This window comes from Ornithodoros turicata, chromosome 3 (genome assembly GCF_037126465.1).
Source record: "Ornithodoros turicata isolate Travis chromosome 3, ASM3712646v1, whole genome shotgun sequence".
NCBI classification, from domain to species: domain Eukaryota; kingdom Metazoa; phylum Arthropoda; class Arachnida; order Ixodida; family Argasidae; genus Ornithodoros; species Ornithodoros turicata.
The window spans coordinates 52,357,463-52,375,805 of NC_088203.1; the positions used below are offsets into that span (position 1 = coordinate 52,357,463).

At 48.3% G+C, this 18,343-nt stretch overlaps 1 long non-coding RNA gene across 1 annotated transcript; it reads right to left on the reverse strand.

Annotated features, from left to right (window-relative positions):
• Positions 1-1,179: 1,179 nt before the first annotated feature.
• Positions 1,180-3,753, reverse strand: LOC135387073 (uncharacterized). The gene is made up of 3 exons (XR_010420832.1): positions 3,644-3,753; positions 3,470-3,580; positions 1,180-2,893 (listed from the first exon to the last, which is right to left on the reverse strand). It is a non-coding gene; the product is annotated as an uncharacterized LOC135387073 (long non-coding RNA).
• Between the last annotated feature and the right edge of the window lie 14,590 nt (positions 3,754-18,343).

Sequence of the window (18,343 nt, forward strand, 5' to 3'; positions counted from 1 at the left end):
ATTTATTTGCACCGTATGACGCCAATGGGAATCTGAGTACCTCACGCACAGTAGAGCAATCAGTACGGGTCGAGGAGAGACAAGATGGAAGAGAAAGTCAGGAGAGTAGGCCGAGACGACAAGTTTGTCCACCGCGACGGTTTCAAGACTATATCGTGTATTCTACAGCTATCAGACAGTCCTGGAGAATGCATGGACTGCACGCAAGTGTGTGAAGTTTGGTGGTGAAGTTGGACATGCTGAGTTTGTGTTAATTGTACGCCGGTTTGAAGCTAATCGAACATTGCTCGTAACTTCTGTACGTTGGTTACGTCATGAACATGTTTTATGTTCAGAAGACGAGACATATGGTCATCAATAATAAGATCATTGCTTCCAAATCTTTCCTTCAAGATGTCTGTTGCAATGGGATAATTCTCTTCAGTCATCTGGAGCCCCTCGATAGCCGATGCCGCTTTGCCCGTAATGTAACTCTTGAGGTACTTGAACTTGTCAATGCTCGAGAGTCCAGTATTCTGGTCTATCGTCGAAACGAACTGATTCCAGAAGGACTGCCAAGATCGGATATCGCCGTTGAACTTCGGAATCTCCAGCTTTGGAAGCTTCACTGTGGTAGGAGTCCTTCCAATGGGAGCCGACGGTGCCACTGAAGATGGCACTACGGTAATCTGTCTCATCGCTCCTGTGGTCGCTGTCCTGCGGTTCACTCTAGTCCTTGTTACGGCAATCCGCTCCTGATACGTTGCTGAACCTTCCACCTCGGCGTCCAGGTCATCGATGCTGATGAGGCTTTCGATTTCCCAAGTCCAACTTCTGTAGTTCTTTCTCTTTGAGCTTCAAGACTTCCACCTTTTCCTCAAACGCACCGACTGGCGTTGTCTCCGTGGTCAACATCACATCAAGTTCGTTCATTATTTTCGTCGCAGCTCTACGTACCACGGCTCTCTTTTTCTTCAGTCGATCAATAGCTGAATCTGAACAGTCCTCTCTCGAAGCTTCAAGGTCCATGCTGAAGGGCGAGAATAAATCCCGGGTGTCGGCACCAAAATCTGTTGTGGAATATTCTTCTACCCGAACGGGGAACTACTAGTGACCCAGAAGACAACCAGACTGTCTCGAACAGCTTTCGAAGCAAAAGTCCCAATCGCATGCAGGCCTCGCGCCTACCTGATCGTTTTCTTTTATTACAACTCGTTTTCCTCTTCAACACACCCACAAAATCCAACATACGTATTAGGCTACAAGATGCACACATATATGTCAAAGTACTGCCGAGTAGCATACCAGTCTTACCCCCAATCAACGTCAACAGTGGCCAAAAGTAATTTAAATTGTACCGACAAAGACAACGGCAATGCACTCATGGAAACACAAACAAACCTAAGTCAATGCTGAATATATTGTGGCATAAATTTCCTATGATAGAAGCACACTGCAATGCGAGAAGTTCGTATAGGTTTGGATATGGACTGCATCAAAAACATGATGTAATGTATGATTATGATATAATGTAATGTATGATGTAATACACATTTCACAAATTGTGCAAAGCTCTGTTGTCATGCAACGTTTGTACCATGGACTATGATTTATCTTGAACAATGACAAAAACTACGAAAACCTCTTATGCATAGTGAAAGGAAGGTTAAGTAGCAAGTGAGCTGGTAATAAGTATCCATGATAGCGAAACCCAAAGACGAGGGACAAGAAGGGACATACACAAACAACATATCAAACACAGCTGAGGGACAAGGAGAGAGATGGAGGCAATCCAGAAGATGTGGGTTCGACTCCTACAGCTAGCTAACCTTTTCAGTGCCTTTCATCTTTCACAGCTGAAGGGTTTATTCAAACACAACATACTCAAACCACAGAGACAGAAAGCGAAGCACAACGGGAAAGTCACCAGCTTCCTAAAGGCCACAGGGAAGGTCACTGAAGGATTGCTGACACAGGTTCTGGCCAATCAAATTTGCATATCAGATTGCTCTTGGATGCAGTTTTTCTTTTTTTTTTTTGCACTGGCCAGCCAAAGCGATGTGTGAATGACCAGCTATAAGAGAGCACTCATTGAAAGTAAAAAAATAATGATAATTGTTCGAAAATTGTGAAACATTTGGAATTGTGCAAGGGTAGCCGTCTGTTGTGGAAGGATACTGTTGTGATGACCAAAGAGGGTAACCGACAGAAGAGGATTCTTAAGGAAACGCTCTCCATACTGGGTTGTGGAAACTGTGTCAGAGATCCCTCAGTCACCTTTTTTCTGGTCTTGAGGAAGCTGATCAGTTTACTGTTGTGACTCACTTTCTGACTCTGTGAGTTGAGTATCTTTTGTGGGAATAAACCCTTCAGCTGTGTTTGAGACATTGTGTGTATATGTCCCTCGTCTCAGGGTTTCACTATCGTGGACTCTTATTTTCCTTTGGTTAGATGTGTTGCATGAACAAAAATTCCAAGCTTTTGTTGCAGTTGGCCCATCTGGTTTCTCACAGCTGATTACTACATAGCCAAAAAAATCATGTATAATAATTTTAGAGGCAGATTTCAAATACCTTGCTCAAGCGAGAAAGCTCTGACCCTCTAGTTATCGCACTATACATGCACAGTCACGTCGTCTCACGCTTCCATGGCATAATATTGTATACTTTAAATCTGTGCACAAAGATGTGACTCTTGCTAGGCTTTAAGCGCAGAAATGTACACTCGAAATGCTGAAATGTGTGCTTACAAGGACACTTTACATGAAACAAAAAAGCAGCACTGTAGTTCATGAAGTCGTCACTGATTCTTCTTAGTGCCGAAGAAAAGCTTCACCATTGATACGGACGGAGTAGGCACTGTCGCTGACCTTTTGCCACTTCCCACAATTTACGGCCACCGTGGCTATTGGGCTCTGAAAAAAAGTCGTGCAGAAACAAGCTATTAAGTGTGTACAAAAATGTTTACCATCAGTACTAAGCAGCAGGGTAAGTAACGCTAAGAGCCAAGATTTATTTGTGGTATGATTATGTACACAACACACAATATGTACTGGATTTAAAAGCGCACGTTCTATTTTTTCATTAAAAACTATAAAGCAGCACGTCCCGTCTTTCACAGTAGTTTTGTGCCCAGTCGTTTTACGATCATACATCAACACCCGAACACATAACACTGCTCTAAGTAAATAAGGTTTTGTTACATAACAATTTTAACAACCATAAACAATCTCTGAGGTTCAAAGAGGCATTGTACAAGCAGTAACAAATGTACGCACGTGACTTCCTTGTGATTACCGATCTCCTTCGATATCAGTATGTGCGCTACGGCACACGATACCACATGAGAAATCGATGGGATTAGTATACGATTTCGGTAGTTACATTTTAACAAACTGCACACTATTCACTATCCACACCACACATCCACACTCAAGCCCTCGCATAACATTCCAACTCACTTCAAGCAAGCGGATATCAAAATGGCATACCTTCAAACGTGGCGGCGGTGGTTTCCGCATTCCAGTTCACTAGTCACTGTCACACTTTGCTCTGATTCCACGATTTGATATTTCCACGTGATATTACTCATGTGCAACATGCTGCAAATGATAAGGACGCGTCCGTTGTAACAGCGAGTCTGGGTATTCACAGCCCTAACTCACCTGAGCAGCAAGCAAGAACACGAACGACGTCCAACTTTCCTTACGCCGATGCGCCTGTACACGCTGCCACATCCGGGATCTTTCTCACTCGAAGAGTTTCGGTTTGCATTTCGCGTCGTGTATGAAGGCTAAAATCGAAACGTTGCTTGTCGTCAGATTACATAGACGTCTAGCTCCAATGAATACTAACCTCTGATCAGCACCTCAGTACAGGGGTGACACAAACCCGCCATTGTTGTAACTACCCTCAAGCGGGTGCTTTTGGCAAAACTGCCATCTTGTCCTGGTCGCACGTCATAGAAAACGTCATTTTGAGGTCATGTGACTTTGTTTACATGTCGTTTTGCCGCTTACCGACATATTTTCGTCATACCATATTTTCGTCACTTACCGTCATAACACCAAAAGATGAACGTATTTTGCCAGCGTAAACTATGCGGTGCTTCTTCCGCAACATAGTAGCCCGTTTCAGCTTAGTTTAAGTACATCGCATCGGCTCGGTAAGTCTTAACGCGCGGTCGTCATCACATCTTTGGAAGTTGTCAACAATACGAGGCTTTATGTGTAAAACTCCGCGTTTTATTGCGAGATTATCGGATAAAAATAATTACCGTGATCGAAAAACATCCAAAACGTCGTCCAGAAACAATAACCGCATTGTTTACAAACGGTTTGGCCACCGATCACGGGCGCCGCCATCTTTAAGGTCACGTGTGCCTTGACGTTTGCTGTGACGTGCGACCAGGACCTGTCCAGGATGCATTGCGTTCGCCAAGCACGCTTTCGTCTACGGAGCAATACATTGGATGCCACCCCTGTGATTGAAACCGACGAGCCGCCATGTTGCATCGCAACTTGTGGAACCCTCTAACATGCAGATGCACCCTTTTCGCTCTGGTTCGTTTGAGAACCTCCTTGACTGGCATGATAGCACCCCTTTTAGGTTACAATTGATATTGAGGCTGCTCAGGCACCTTTTTTGCCGTGGAAAAGGTGCATCGTAGTTTTCGAGGAGGAAAAAGGTTCAAAATCTTCGCTCGGAACCTTTTTTTCTGAGAGTGTGGAACCACTTGTTCCAACACAGCGCAGCAGACAGTTGTTCACTACTAAGTCCCTTTCCTTTAGCCTCCTCCGCAACTGCTCTCACGCCCACCTCCGCAGTCGGTTAAATCTCCCCCCTTATCAGTTCCGGGAGCTATCCGCTCGCATCGGCGTCTTGCTATGCGCGGCCCCTACCACACTCCCCCCCCCTCAAAGTAGGCACAATGTAGGTACGAGCCGTCCGGGAGGTCCAAGAGGTCGGCGTCGGAGATCTTGGCCAGCAGGTGTGGTTGTTCGCGACGGATGAGATCCACTGCCGCCTGGATATTCCAAGGTCCAAAACGGGTGGGCGGCACTGGGTGGCTGAGATGCATGTGGCTGGCATGTAGTGCACTTTGTCGGTGTGTTCTGGGCTGACCAGAAGAACCTTACACACGGGCAGAGTCTCTCACGTTCCTCCAGAGTATAAGAAGCAGGGGGCTCCTCTGGGTAGATGTGAAGGAGGGTGTGCCCTCGGAAAGGTTCGGGCATCGCTGCAGGAGGATCGGTCCGACGGGGCCTGGGCTGATCCCTCCAACGCCGATGAGTGCAAAAGGTTACGTTCACGTTGCCCGCTGGAGCAGTCCACGTAGCAGCATGATGCAGCGGCGCCCTAGGAGCTGGGGTTCGACGTCTCTGAATACGTCGGGTAACCACGAGGGGTTCTCGGCCGAGGCCTGCACAAAAAAAGAAACAGAAACGTCACCACCCGGTTGCTTACGTGGGCGAAGGTTATAACGGGTAATCCCGGGAACCCCGCCCTGGTCAGTAGTCGCTTCAGGGGATTGATCACCAAGCCTGGGTGTACTTCAGGAAGTGCGGCCTTCCGATGTTGGATCAGGCCGAGATGCGCTGACGAAAGGCCTTGAGGTCTTGTGCGTGGACGGGGCCCGTTTCGTCGTTCTCACTGCAACGCTCGCGCCTGTAAGTGACCGGAGTTAGCTGTGCGCTTACCCGATAAGGACCGTCCCGTCGATCAGCGACAGAGGCAGCAAAGCCTTTCGCTGCATCACTAACGGGACTTGTTCGCCTTATAACCAGGTCTCCAACACGGTAAATGACCTGGCGTCGACCATTGTTGTACTGGAGAGACTGCTCCAGTCTTGCGACCTCAAGACTCTCTCGTGCCAATCGAATGGCAGTCGAAATTAATCGCGAAGATCGTTTGCATACTTCGCGTACAAACGACTAGGCTGTACGTGCCGTGTTCGCAATGTGTTTTCGAGGGGTAACACAATTTCTCGCCCGAAATTCAAATAAGCCGGGTTAAATCCTGTCGACCTATTTTCCGTCGTACGAGTGGCAAAGCCATGTTCCGTAAGACGGGCGTCCCAAACTGCCTTTCGGTAAAAGATACCAACATCATATTGATGTTGCGATTAACCCGCTCAGTTATGTTCGCCTGAGGGTGATAAGGGGACGTCTTTACGTGACGTATGCTCAACGCAGAGCAGCTATCAACAAACACCTTACTTGTAATGTACGAGGCGTTATCCGTGATGAGCTGGTCCTGGAATCCAAACCGGGAGAAAACGTCCAGCAGTCTGTCCCAGATCCGAGCGGACACCATCTTCCGCAGCGGGTAAGGCTCAACCCACTTCCTGAAGTGATCTGTAATAACTAACAGATACTCGTTACCACGGGGACACCTGGGATAAGGACCCATTACGTCACATGCGACTATCTGCCAAGGTTTCCGGCTAATAATCGGTTGCAGCAAGCCGGGAGGCTGCCCTCCAAGCAGCTCAGACTTATGACATATCGGACAGCTGCGTATATACCGCAAAACATCCTGTCTCATGCCTGGCCAAGTCGCGATACGACACAATTTAGAATAAGTCTTGCTGCCGCTACCGTGACCCGACAGTGCAGAATCATGGAAGTATTTGAGGAATAACTTACGTAGCTTCCTTGGAACTACGATCCGAAAGGGGCTATCACAAACCTCCTCGTCGTCCGCCTGGGGAATGTACCGGACAAGGAGACCATCCTCGCTAAGCTGATAGGAGTCGTCCTATCCTCAGAGTCTTCAGTGCCTTCCAGGTTTGCCGTTTCCAGCCACCTTGACACACGCTGACAAAGGCCGTCGGTCCTCTGCGCTTCCAGGTTCCTGCTTACAATTTGCCCCCCCACGAGAGCTCCTCGTCCGAGACGGTCTGGTTAACCGCGGCCACAAGCTGCTGCGGAATAACGATGTCCTCAAGGGGCAACGGTGCTCGAGATAGCGCATCTGCCGCCTTATTTGAGGTTCCCTTCCGGTATTCCACCGAGAAGTCATATCGCTGCAACGTTAAACTTCAACATGCGAGCCGTCCGGCTGGGTTTTTCAACCGCTTTAACCAGGACAGTGCCTGATGGTCAGTTTGAATAGTGAATTTCGCACCATCCAAATACATGTCGAACTTATGTAGTGCGAACATGATTGCTAGGCACACCTTCTCCGTCACGCTATAATTGCGTTCGGGAGGCGTCAGCGTACGGCTTGCAAATGCCACGGGCTGGAGTTCACCGTGGTGCTCTTGTAGCAAGACTGCACCAATGCCGTAATCGCTCGCATGCTGTTTGAAGTACGAATGGGCGGTTCAGGTCTGGGACGGGACGTACAAGCGGGTAGCTTCCGCAATCGCTTTAGCGAAAGAGTTAAACGCCTGCTCCTGCGCTTGACCCCACGACCATCGTGCTCCCTTCCGCAAAAGCCAAGTTAGCGGTTGCGTTAGGTCTGCGCATCGCGGTGTAAACTGACTATAAAAGCCAATCATACCCACGAAGTGCTGCAAGCTTTTAACATCCGTCGGGCGGGGGTACTCTAGGATAGCCTTTAGCTTGTCCTCGTTCGGCCGTGCCTCGACCGTGCCGGACACCACCTTGAACCCGAGGAGATCGATGCTGTTGGTAGCCAACTGCATCATCCGGAAATTGACAGTCAATCCTGCAGCCTGCATGCGTCCTAACACCACTTTCAAATGAGAAAGGTGTTCCTGGAATGTACGTGAAAAAATTACTACGTCATCCATGTACGCCAGAGCGAAATTGTATTTCGCATCGCCAAGCACCTCGTCCATCTCCGCTGAAAGCTATAGCGGGGGAATTAGACAGTCCAAAGGGTAGTCTGACAAATTCAAGTTATCCCCTGTGACAGGTAAATGCGGTTTTCTCAACATCATCCGGTGCTATCGGAATCTGCAGGAATCCTCTACTGCAGTCCATAGTTGTAAACACGTGGGCGGATCCCAACGAATACATGATCGAGTCTATCGAAAAGGGTACGAATCTCTTGTCAGCGTCGGAGGTTCTCGTTCAGTCGGCGGTAATCCAGGCACAACGTTGCGGTTCCATCTTTTTCGGTGCAAGAATCATCGGAAAAGCCTACGGGCTGCGGGAAGGTCTCACAGCACAGGTCTCGATCATTTCATCCAGCGCAGCATCGAGGACAACAACAACTCTATTTTTGGCTTTGGAGAGTGGCAGCATCAAGGATCTTGCGCTTTTGCACACTCAAAGGCCGAAGATTACATTGCCAGGGCCGCCGGTTTCTATCCGGTGCTCCAATGCATGGGTTAGAGCTGGTCTCTCTGTGGACATACAGGAACATACAGGCCGCAATGCTTTAGCGGGCATGCGTCGTTGGTCCGGACTTCCTGGAAATCGTTTCAGGGCGTCCTCCAAGACAGCGGGTACGACCGTCGCTGTTAGGTGTTCTGCTCCGGAAAATAGCTCAATGGGCATAGATTGTCCAGCTCCGGAATCCTGGGTCTCCTCAGCAGTCCGGTTCTGCTCCGTTTCCGGCTTCGTCCACTCCATGAAGGGGTAGAAGGTACCTCCACGACGAGTCCAGGACAAGTCCCATCCGGATTATGAAGTCGCTTCCCAGGATCATCAGTCCCGCCAATCCGGGAAAGTAGATGAAACGTTTTCTGACACGTTGTCCATCGACGGTCAAGGTGAGACGTACTGCTCCTCCGGCTGGTACCACTGGATCTGATGCAAGCCTTAGGCAGGCCCAGGTTGTCTGTACAGAAATGTTCCGCTTCCGGCACCAATCGTGGATCGTGTCACCTATCGGGGATACAAACGCTCCAGTGTCCTGCAACGTCCTTACTCAGAACGCGCGCCACGATAAACGGTCCGATGTTGCATATGTCATCCTGCGCTCGAAATGGGAGCGGGACCGAGGCCACTACGATATCAGACAAGATAGCATGGTCAGAATTCGCTTGCTTCTTATTGACGTTTTCAGCAGCCGACGACAGAACAGAGTCATTCCCAATTACCGCCGCCGGCGTCCAGGGTTTCCTTGCGGGGGTTGTCTCGGGGTGGTAGCGGTCTACTGCGAGCAGTTAGGACGAAAATGACCGCGTTCGCCGCAACCGTAACAACGGGGTTGTGTTCCAGCGTTATTACCCGTCCGAGAGTCGCGCCTCTCCTGCTGCGGTGCATGACGTGCATCACCGACTTCGCGCTCGCGCGCCTCTGCTCGTGCCGACATCGCTCGGTTCCTTTCCCCATACGCAAATGGATCCAGAGAACGGTATAGCGGTCCAAGGGACGAACCGTCGTGTGTTCCAACAGCCCCGCGGGGGTTTAGTTCCGCGTCTAGCGACTGTCTCGGCGGGTTCCATGCGCAGTTAGGCTCCAGTGCCTGTTCCGGCCTAGGCGGTGGGCGGTACTGTCATTCCGCCAACAAATCTGCTTGGATGACACGCAAGACCCGCTGCGAGTACCTCATGGAGGCGTTCAGAGCACTCTCGCGGAACTGCGAGAAGAATATTGGGTTCAGCGGGGTCGGCAATCAGTGAAGCGAATTATCAGAAAATGTGCCATCTGCGCAAGGTTCAGAGCTCGCCGTGTCGTTGTGCCTACGGCCTCCCTTCGGAGTTTTAGGAAAGAAGCGAATCAACCTTTCACAGTGGTCGGCGTCGACTTCGCTGGCCCGCTATACGGACGGAAAGAAAAGTAATGATAAGTACTACATAGTCCTGTTCACGTGTGCTTCTACTCGCGCCATTCATCTGGAGGTTACGTCGGCGGCAACCGCTGAAGTGTTCCTGATGAGCTTTCGCAGATTCGTTTCCAGAAGAGGACTACCGACAACCGTTTATTCCGACAATGCTCTGAGTTTCAAGAAGGCCGACAAAGAACTTCGCATTCTATGGAAAGCGACTGCGGGTACTTCACGCTTCACAAAATCACATGGAGATACATCCCCCCTGGAGCTCCCTGGTGGGGAGGATGGTGGGAGAGGTTGATCCGGACCGTGAAGAATACACTTCGAAAAGTTCTTGGGAAAGCTTGCCTACAGTTCGAAGAGCTGCGAACGTTGATGACAGAGGTAGGGTCGACGATGAAAGATGAAAGTCACTGAAAAGGTTAGCCAGCTGTAGGGATCGAACCCACATCTTCTGGATTACCGGTCCAGGGCTCTACCAATTGAGCTAAGCTAACACGCCTCTCCAGCAACTTTCGGGGTGCGTTCTATGTTGTTCCAGCCTCAGAACATCAGTTTCTCTCTTGTTCAAGAGGTAGAGTCGGTTTTAAACTCTCGTCCCATCACCTACGTAGGAAACGACCCAGACGAGTTTGATGCTCTGACACCGTCTCACTTTCTTTTGGGCAAAGGAAGTATTGCGCTACCTCCATCGGTCACCTCATCGAACAATGACTGCTCGACCGCAAGAAAGGACGAGTTTACGCGTCGGTTGAGATACCGAGAAAAGGTCATGAATGATTTTTGGCAACGCTGGAAGCGAGACTATTTATTGCAGCTACGATCAGCTCATCACTTTTCCTCATCCTTTACGACGAAGTTATCCTCATCGAGAGCAAGTTGCCACGGAACATGTGGAACTTACGAAGGGTGGTGAAGACGTTCCCTGGGCAAGACGGCACTGTGCGATTATGTGTCGTCAAACACACTAACGGCAAGTTCGTCACGACTTCTGCTCAACGCCTATTTCATCTGGAGTTTAGAACTCTTCATTCGCCGCGGGAGGATGTGGAATATTTCAATGAAGAGGAAGACGATGACCGAGAACGGCTAGAGCGCACTTTTGATTACGAGGTTTTGGGTCATTCCCAGTTTTGGAACTGACCGTTAATAAACGTAGGGATTCAACGCTCTTCAGGTCTCCTATATTTAACAATTTAGCTGAGGTTCTTAGCAAGGTCATCGAGCGAAGAAAAGCTTCGCCCCCGCAAATAAGGCTTAAAACGAGGGTGGCATTGGCGAATAGCGCGGGCCACTTTCTCGGTTTCTGTCGCGAGCGGTTCGGCTCTGCGATACAGCTCTTGGATTGCCCGGGTATATTCCAACAGGCTCCCCTCCGCGTGCTGCGTTCGGGTCATGAGTTCCTCCCGCATACGCGCATACGCATTCCTCCCGAAACAGCCGCTGAAATTCAGTCATATACGGAAATACGGGTTGAGACCGGCGCAACACAGCAGCTGAGCTTACCAATGCAGCGGGTAGCATCCGGCGCAGGACGGCTTCGTCGGTTGCTCCATCGGCTGTCTGGTAAGCCTCAAGGTCCTCAAGAAAATTTTCGACGGACTTGGCGTCGCTGTAGCCCGAAAATGTCGGTACCGTCAGGTTCAGGCGTAGCGGGGGTTCCGAGGATGGCTGGGCGGCGGACGTGCTACTGGCAAGCTGCCGCGACAGTAAAGCGCAGAGAGCTGTCATCTGCCGAAGCAGGTCCTCCGCTACTGGCGGGTCGTCCTCGTAGACGGGCTCGAGATGCTTCTTGGGCGACATGGCCGGCAAAAGCACGCTCCCGAACTAAAACAGCAAAGCGACAGCGAGCGAAGGGCACGAGCGACAAGTGCTACAAACAACACTGCAAATGTACTCGCTGTCAGTGCCCCCCGGGCATGCGGCAAGACAGGTCGGCCCCACGTTGGGTGCCAATTTGTAGGGTTCTCTCCCTGAACCCCACCCGGGTGTAGGACCCGACCCGTCAAACCCGCAACCTAGTGAACACAGAGGCAGAATGCGGAACGAGCCAAACATATATTAATCTTACATAACGGCTTACATGTTTAGGAAAAACCTAGAACCATTTGTTCCAACACAGCGCAGAAGACAGTTCTTGGCTACTAAGTCCCTTTCCTTTAAACTATAAACGGTACAGACATGCTATTGTCACCTCTAGCCTGGTGGACGTTTCATGCGTGGTAATGTTTAATCGTGTGGTGACTAATAAGTTGATTTTTTACTTCTTTACATTTTTCAGAAAAAAATATTCAGGCTACAGAATGCATGAACACAAGACATCCTTCGAATTGTTGCGTGCATGGCGTCAAAGCACCTACTCCCACACCCTGACTATGGTTTCCTGTCCACCTCTTCTCGTAATTGGAAACCGATTTGTTTCTGATAATTTTGGCCATGAAGACTTTTCTTTTGAGTAGAGCTGAAAGCTTTCCGTATTGAGCGTCTACAGGTTTTCCCGCCCATTTCAGTCTAAGTGCTACCTCAATTAGTCCAGGTGCTTCCTGAAATAACTTAGGTGTCATTCAGTTTAACCCGAGTGCCACCTGAAATAATCCAGGTACTATTCAATTTAATCAGGGTGCCTTCTGAATTAATCCATGGTGTTTTTAACCGTGTATTCACACGAGGGACATCCCCGTGGAATATTCTACAGGCATGTAGTGGCAGGAAGGTAGAATGCTGCTGACGGGACTGAAGTTCTGCTGCGTCTTATGTTGAGCATTCGCACGACGCCGAGATATCGGGAGTTGGCGAGCAGAGGTGTAGCAGACGACACCATTGGTCATGTCGTCTGCCACAGAATATCTTGTGACTGATCTGGAGGATATTCCCCGCGGTTAGCAAAGCGCGAAAAGGCATGATAAGCATTCATGAAGGCATCCACAGCAAATGACGATGCCATTGGTCATGTCGTCTGTGAAGGAACATATTGTGACTGATCTGCAGTATATTACCCGCAGTTAGAAGATAACGAAAAGGCATGGTGCACATATCAGATGACACAATTGGTCATGTCATTTGCTGTGGAATACCTTGTGCCTCAGCCGCGGGATATTCCCTGAAAGACTTGACGCACATCCTGAATCTGAGTCACAAGATATTCCTTCGCAGACGACAGAGCCAACGGTGTCTTCTCTTTTGTGTGTCATGTCCTTTCGCGCTCTTCTGCCCGCGGGGAACATCCTGCAGTTCAGTCACAAGATATTCCGTGGCAGACCAGAGGACCCATTGTCGTCTGCTATATGAGTCATTCCTCTTCGTGCTCTCCGAAGCACGTTGAATACTCCGCAGCTAAGTCAGAAGATATTCTGTAGCAGATGACAGAACAAATGGTGTCGTTTGTCATACTTCCGCTTTGTGAACTCATACTCCCCGTCGTGTGAATGTTCAACTAGAGCACTCCACGGGCCTAATTTGCAGGCCAGCGCCCGGCCCAGGCCCGGCTGCTACGGCCCGTACACGACCCGGGCCCGACGTCTTCTATAGATTTCCAGTCCGGGCCCGGCCCAGGCTCACCTCAGCCGGCCGGGCCCCAGCCCGTACCCGACTGTTTCCATGCTCTGGCCGGTTCCCAGCCCGTGTGTTCTCGAGGCCCGGAAGCGTATTTATATTTACTAAAGAGCACAGGAAAAGGATGCAGCTAAGACTGAGGAGGTACACTAAAACGGAGCCTCTGTGTCTCTCTGCCGGCAAGCTGTTGTGTGCTTGGTGCTTGCTTGCTTGGGAAGGCAGCGCGCAGCGGCGCGTGGGTAATATGTATGTACCATGCGATTCAAGAGAGACTCATCTCGGCTGTATTGGGCATGCACCGGTGTTAGTTGCACTTTCTCGAAGTTTCACACGAACTAAATATGTCACAACACCTAACCTAACTGACCCTCGTGCCGGACTCTCACGGGAACGAAATATGTCCCAACACCTAACCAAACTGACCCTCGTGCCGGACTCTCAGCAAGCCCTCCACACCAATCGTTCCCAAATGTGTGTGAGTGCACGTGTGAAATTCAGACCCATTTAACAAAATAAGCATGATCACATATAGAAAAGTGATAGTTCTCAGATGAGAATACCGTAATATCCCGTACCTAGGGTTCCCGGTTTTCGGCATTTGCCGAAAAATGTCGGAAAACACTCCCCGGTTGAATTTTTGCGGAATCTGCATGTCCCGAAAAAATCCGAATATTTTGTACTGGCCACGCACTAATTTAGAATGTAGAGAGCCGCGGAAATTCCTTTTACTCCTCTAAATTGGAACAAAAAGGATGCTCCTAGGGGAATGCTCCTTTTTCTTCAGCGTCGTTCTTGGCATTATTTCTATAGTAAGGGCCCTACCCTATTCTTTTGGCTTGGGTGAAGGATGACGACTGACATAAATGCGAGTACAGGATAGAGATGGCACAGTGACTCTAGGCACCATGTTCTCGACATTCCACTTTTTTTAGAGATCTTTCCCGATCTCAAAACAAAGGCACACTATGCAAAATGTGTCGCTTTGTCGTGCGTTTGCTGCTCCTAATCCACCTTAGTATGAAGAATAACATTCTGGGCATTCATTCTTGTCAATAGTTCGCCCGCGTTTCAACCCGCATCTTAAGTTGGAGCTCTCCACACACTTCATTTTGTGTGCACACTTCTTTTCAAATGCTTTGCGAAATGAGTCATTAATGACTGACGTTACAAAAGAGAGTTCCTATCAAGTTCTGGACATCCCGCTCTAAATCATGGCCATTGTTATCAAAATGAGCATGGGGCATTCAGGAAATGCCGGTTTCGAGCGCAAACGTTGAATGTGCATAGTGGAAACTGCGCGTCGTTAACTGCAAACAGCGTGCTGTTATGACAGACAAGAGTATGATGATGTATGCATGCATTTATTAAACCAAGTTCTAGATGTTACCTTCATTTTTTACGTGTTTTGCATGCAAATAAATGACGTTATCCAAGCTTCCTCACGTTCCACTGTTCGTATGATGACTTGTCATTAATTTGCAATTTATTATAAGGCCTCGGATTCGGGCATTTATTTTCTGTTCTGTGGAAAACTGCCGCAAATATACGAAATTTGCCAAAGGAGGTAAATGCCGAAAAACACCCGACGAATTCATTGTTCACATTCCGTGGCTTTTCCCTGGCCATTTGGAGCTAAGTTCGAAAGTTCCCTGGCCATTATAAAGGTGCCACATAATCGGATGCCTCCTTTTATTCTCAAAAGAATAGCAGTTGTATCAGGTAAAAAGCAATTTTGAATCAGGTAAACAAGGAAAACAAAGTGACCGATCTTTACTCTTAAAGGGACTTTTTTTTCTCTCTAACAGAGAGCCCCTTGTGTCTCATTTACGAACTTGTGCTTCCATTTTTCGGTAATCACTGTGTCATACCTACTTGCAATTTTCCCTGACAATTCCAGGTCTTCCCTGATGGTAGACACCCTGGTGAATCAAGTTGTTGCCGCTCTAAAAAAATGTAGGTTCTGTCGTGTGCTCAACAAGAAGACGAACACTGGACACTTATTGTTTTATTGCACTTCATGGCTAAATGACTTGATGGCTAAAACACGTAGTAACTTACTGACATGTCTTTTGGCTGACTAGACTTAAAAGTGTTGCTCTTTTGAAAGCAAATAATGATGAGCATATATGTTATGTTATGTTAGAAAACAGTCTTGTGAAGAAGATATGTTTCACTTCGGCGTTTGGCTCAAAAAGCCCATATTTGCCCTTTGAAGCAACAGCATTTCGAAGGTCTCGTCCTTCAGCCGGTTACGACGCGGTGTCCGCACCAGTGCTGCCTTTGAAAACAGGCGTTCAACTGGAACCGACGAAGGAAGAACGCAGTTTAATTTCTGAAACAGTCTTTTGATATCAGGGAAGTCATTTAACTGTGTCAGGTCTGCAGGTGGCTCTTGCAGGTACTGCACGCACGTCAGCGACATGTAGTTACCTTCAGGGGAAGACGAAACTGCTGATGCATCCATTTCGAAATCAAAAAGCACCCTCTCACGTTCTTCTGTGCCAGAAGACGTGGCTTCCGAACTATTCGCATAGGCTGTTCCACTGTCGCTGCCGGCGCATCTTTAACTGCACTGACAAATACATTTTTGGCCCATTCCCTTTTTTCCTGAGGCAGCCAGAAGAGTTTGAACTTGGGATGACAGATTGCAGCCCACAAAAAGACACTGCTTTGGTGGTCAACATTGATTAAGTCGCTGAAACTCTTTTGCAACCCTTCAACGATAGCGTTAGCGATGTTCTTCCAGTGTTTCAGTGATGGCGTCAGTGCTGTAGTTGTTTTGCAAGTTGCCGCACAGCTGGCATGAGATGCGCCAAGTAGCAGTCCTTCTCTCCCTGCAACAGGTCTATCGCAGCTGCTAGCGGACCAAATACTTTCGAAAACTCCTCAAGAAATTCCATTTCAAGCATTGTTAGCTTCGGAATTTTTAGGCGGCTCATTATCTCCGGAAGTTGAGAACGAACTCTTGGATCTAACATCCTCCTAGCCGCATCGAAGGTTGAATTCCATCTTGTGTCAACAGGTGGCTTCATTGAGAGGTTAACCAGCTCTCCTATGTTGTCCGCTGCAAGGGTGCTGTGGTTAAACATTGACCAAAGCTTGGGACATTTAGCCATTGCGGAACGATAGAGCTTTCTGCATACAGTCTTGTCACCATCAAGAAATCTTCCGACGTCCGCAATTGCTACGAGGTTGAGCGTGTGCACAGCACACCACATGTGCTGTGGGAGCACCCCTATGTCTTCCCCACTAGGAGAAGAAAGTACGGCATCTGTGTCACTGAAAGTGATATCTTCTTCTCCCTCACTGTCCTGAAAGTGCTCTTTTTCATACGCGTACTCACGAAAACACTTCACAAAGTTCGACGCATTATCCGTGACCGTGTAAGTTATTTTCTTGTAGTGATGTTCACCAATGAGCTCTTGGTTCACCTGGGCTAGCATATCAGCTATTCTGTCATACGTGTGCCATCCTCTGATGCGTCCACGTGCAATGGCACATGACATCCGTTCGAGGCTGTTTGTCAACCAATGCACCGTGATACCTAGAAAGCTCTTGTGATTCGTGGACCATATATCTGCTGTGGTACAGACACTTGCAGTCTCCTCAATGCTCGCTTTTATGTTGAACATCATTCTTTCGTGTTGTTGCACTATACTTGAGAAGAGCGCCTTACGACCCAAAACATTCACTGAAGGGCAGAGGCCAGTCACAAGCTCCTTGAAGTAATCCTGCTGTACTATGGACAATGGAAGTACTTCTTTCACAACGAATAACGTAATTAGGACATTTACGTCCTCTTGTCGACATCTCCGTGCAACCTAAAGACAATCCTGCAGCCTAGGCTGGGTTGGCTCTGTGTGCTGTGGGTGCTTTTCCGAAGCGTAGGTTTTGTGCGCATCAGGGTGGACCCTGTGTAAAAATTGTACATATGCATATTGTATTGCATGTATCTGTACGTGCATGAGTCAGCTGGGAGTAAAATGGGCACACGACGCGAGGATTCATAAGCATACGATATCGAATGCATATAAAATGTGCTCTGCATATATCAGGGATTGTTACCGGAAACAAACAATTTCTATATGAATTCCACAGGAAATAAAATAAAAACTTAAACTAGAATATTTGTTGCCAATACCACAAGAGACAGAAACAGAATTCAAAGCACAGTAACCATAAGGGAAACCTGTTTTTCAATCTGTATTTTTTTTTTTTTTTTTAAGATTTGGTAGCCACATAGTGTAACAGGGTAATTCCATTTTAAATTGACCAAGGTCCGCCGATGACATTTTTTGATTTCAGTGAAAAAAATATATGTTGGAAATTACCTCAACCGGAGACGAAAGTAGGTTCCCGGAGCTTCCTTCGATCAACCAGTCCACAGATGAAGAGGGGGCAAGGTGGCGCCGTCTTCGTGACGTGATTTTTTCTCGCGACTTTGGAGCCTTACTGATGCTATTTCATTCGCGTCAGAGCCCTCATCGCGAGCACAGGTAAAGTCTGGGCACTCTAGTATACCTGTACGGAGTGAAAACGGTGTCACTTTAAAGGGACGGTGAAGAAAAAATGCGAAATTCAGAAGATTTAACAAAAATTCCACATGTTGTAGCGCTCATAGCTCCTCGACGGCAGGTCAGGTAGCCGTAAATGAAGTATGCTTTTAATGTGCAATATTTTTTCTATAGATAAAACCATTCTAACCCGTTCCGTTGCCGAAAGAGATGTCAGTAAAGTTAGGCGGAGAGCAGAAAATTGCCGATGTTTGGTATGGCGTACCCCAGCCGCTGCAATACTTACTACAATAATTTTGCGGTTACTGAAGCCAACGTATCCCCTAAACCCAGCTGCAAAAATATGTTGCACTATTTTAGTAGTGTGTACACAGCGAATTTTTTTCTGCGCCCATATCTCGCCGTTGCGGCCTTGCATTCAGACTCCACTTTCGAGTGGGACGCCGTCGCGCGTTTCCCATTTCACAGGATCTTCGGTCTCGCTAATGTTTCACTGATTTCCGCCGCTGGCATTCCTTTGTGGACATGTCCACGTCTGTATTCTTATTTACGTGCAAACCTTTTATATGCCGTTGCGAGACGAGCAGATGACGTCTGCCTGTTATGCCG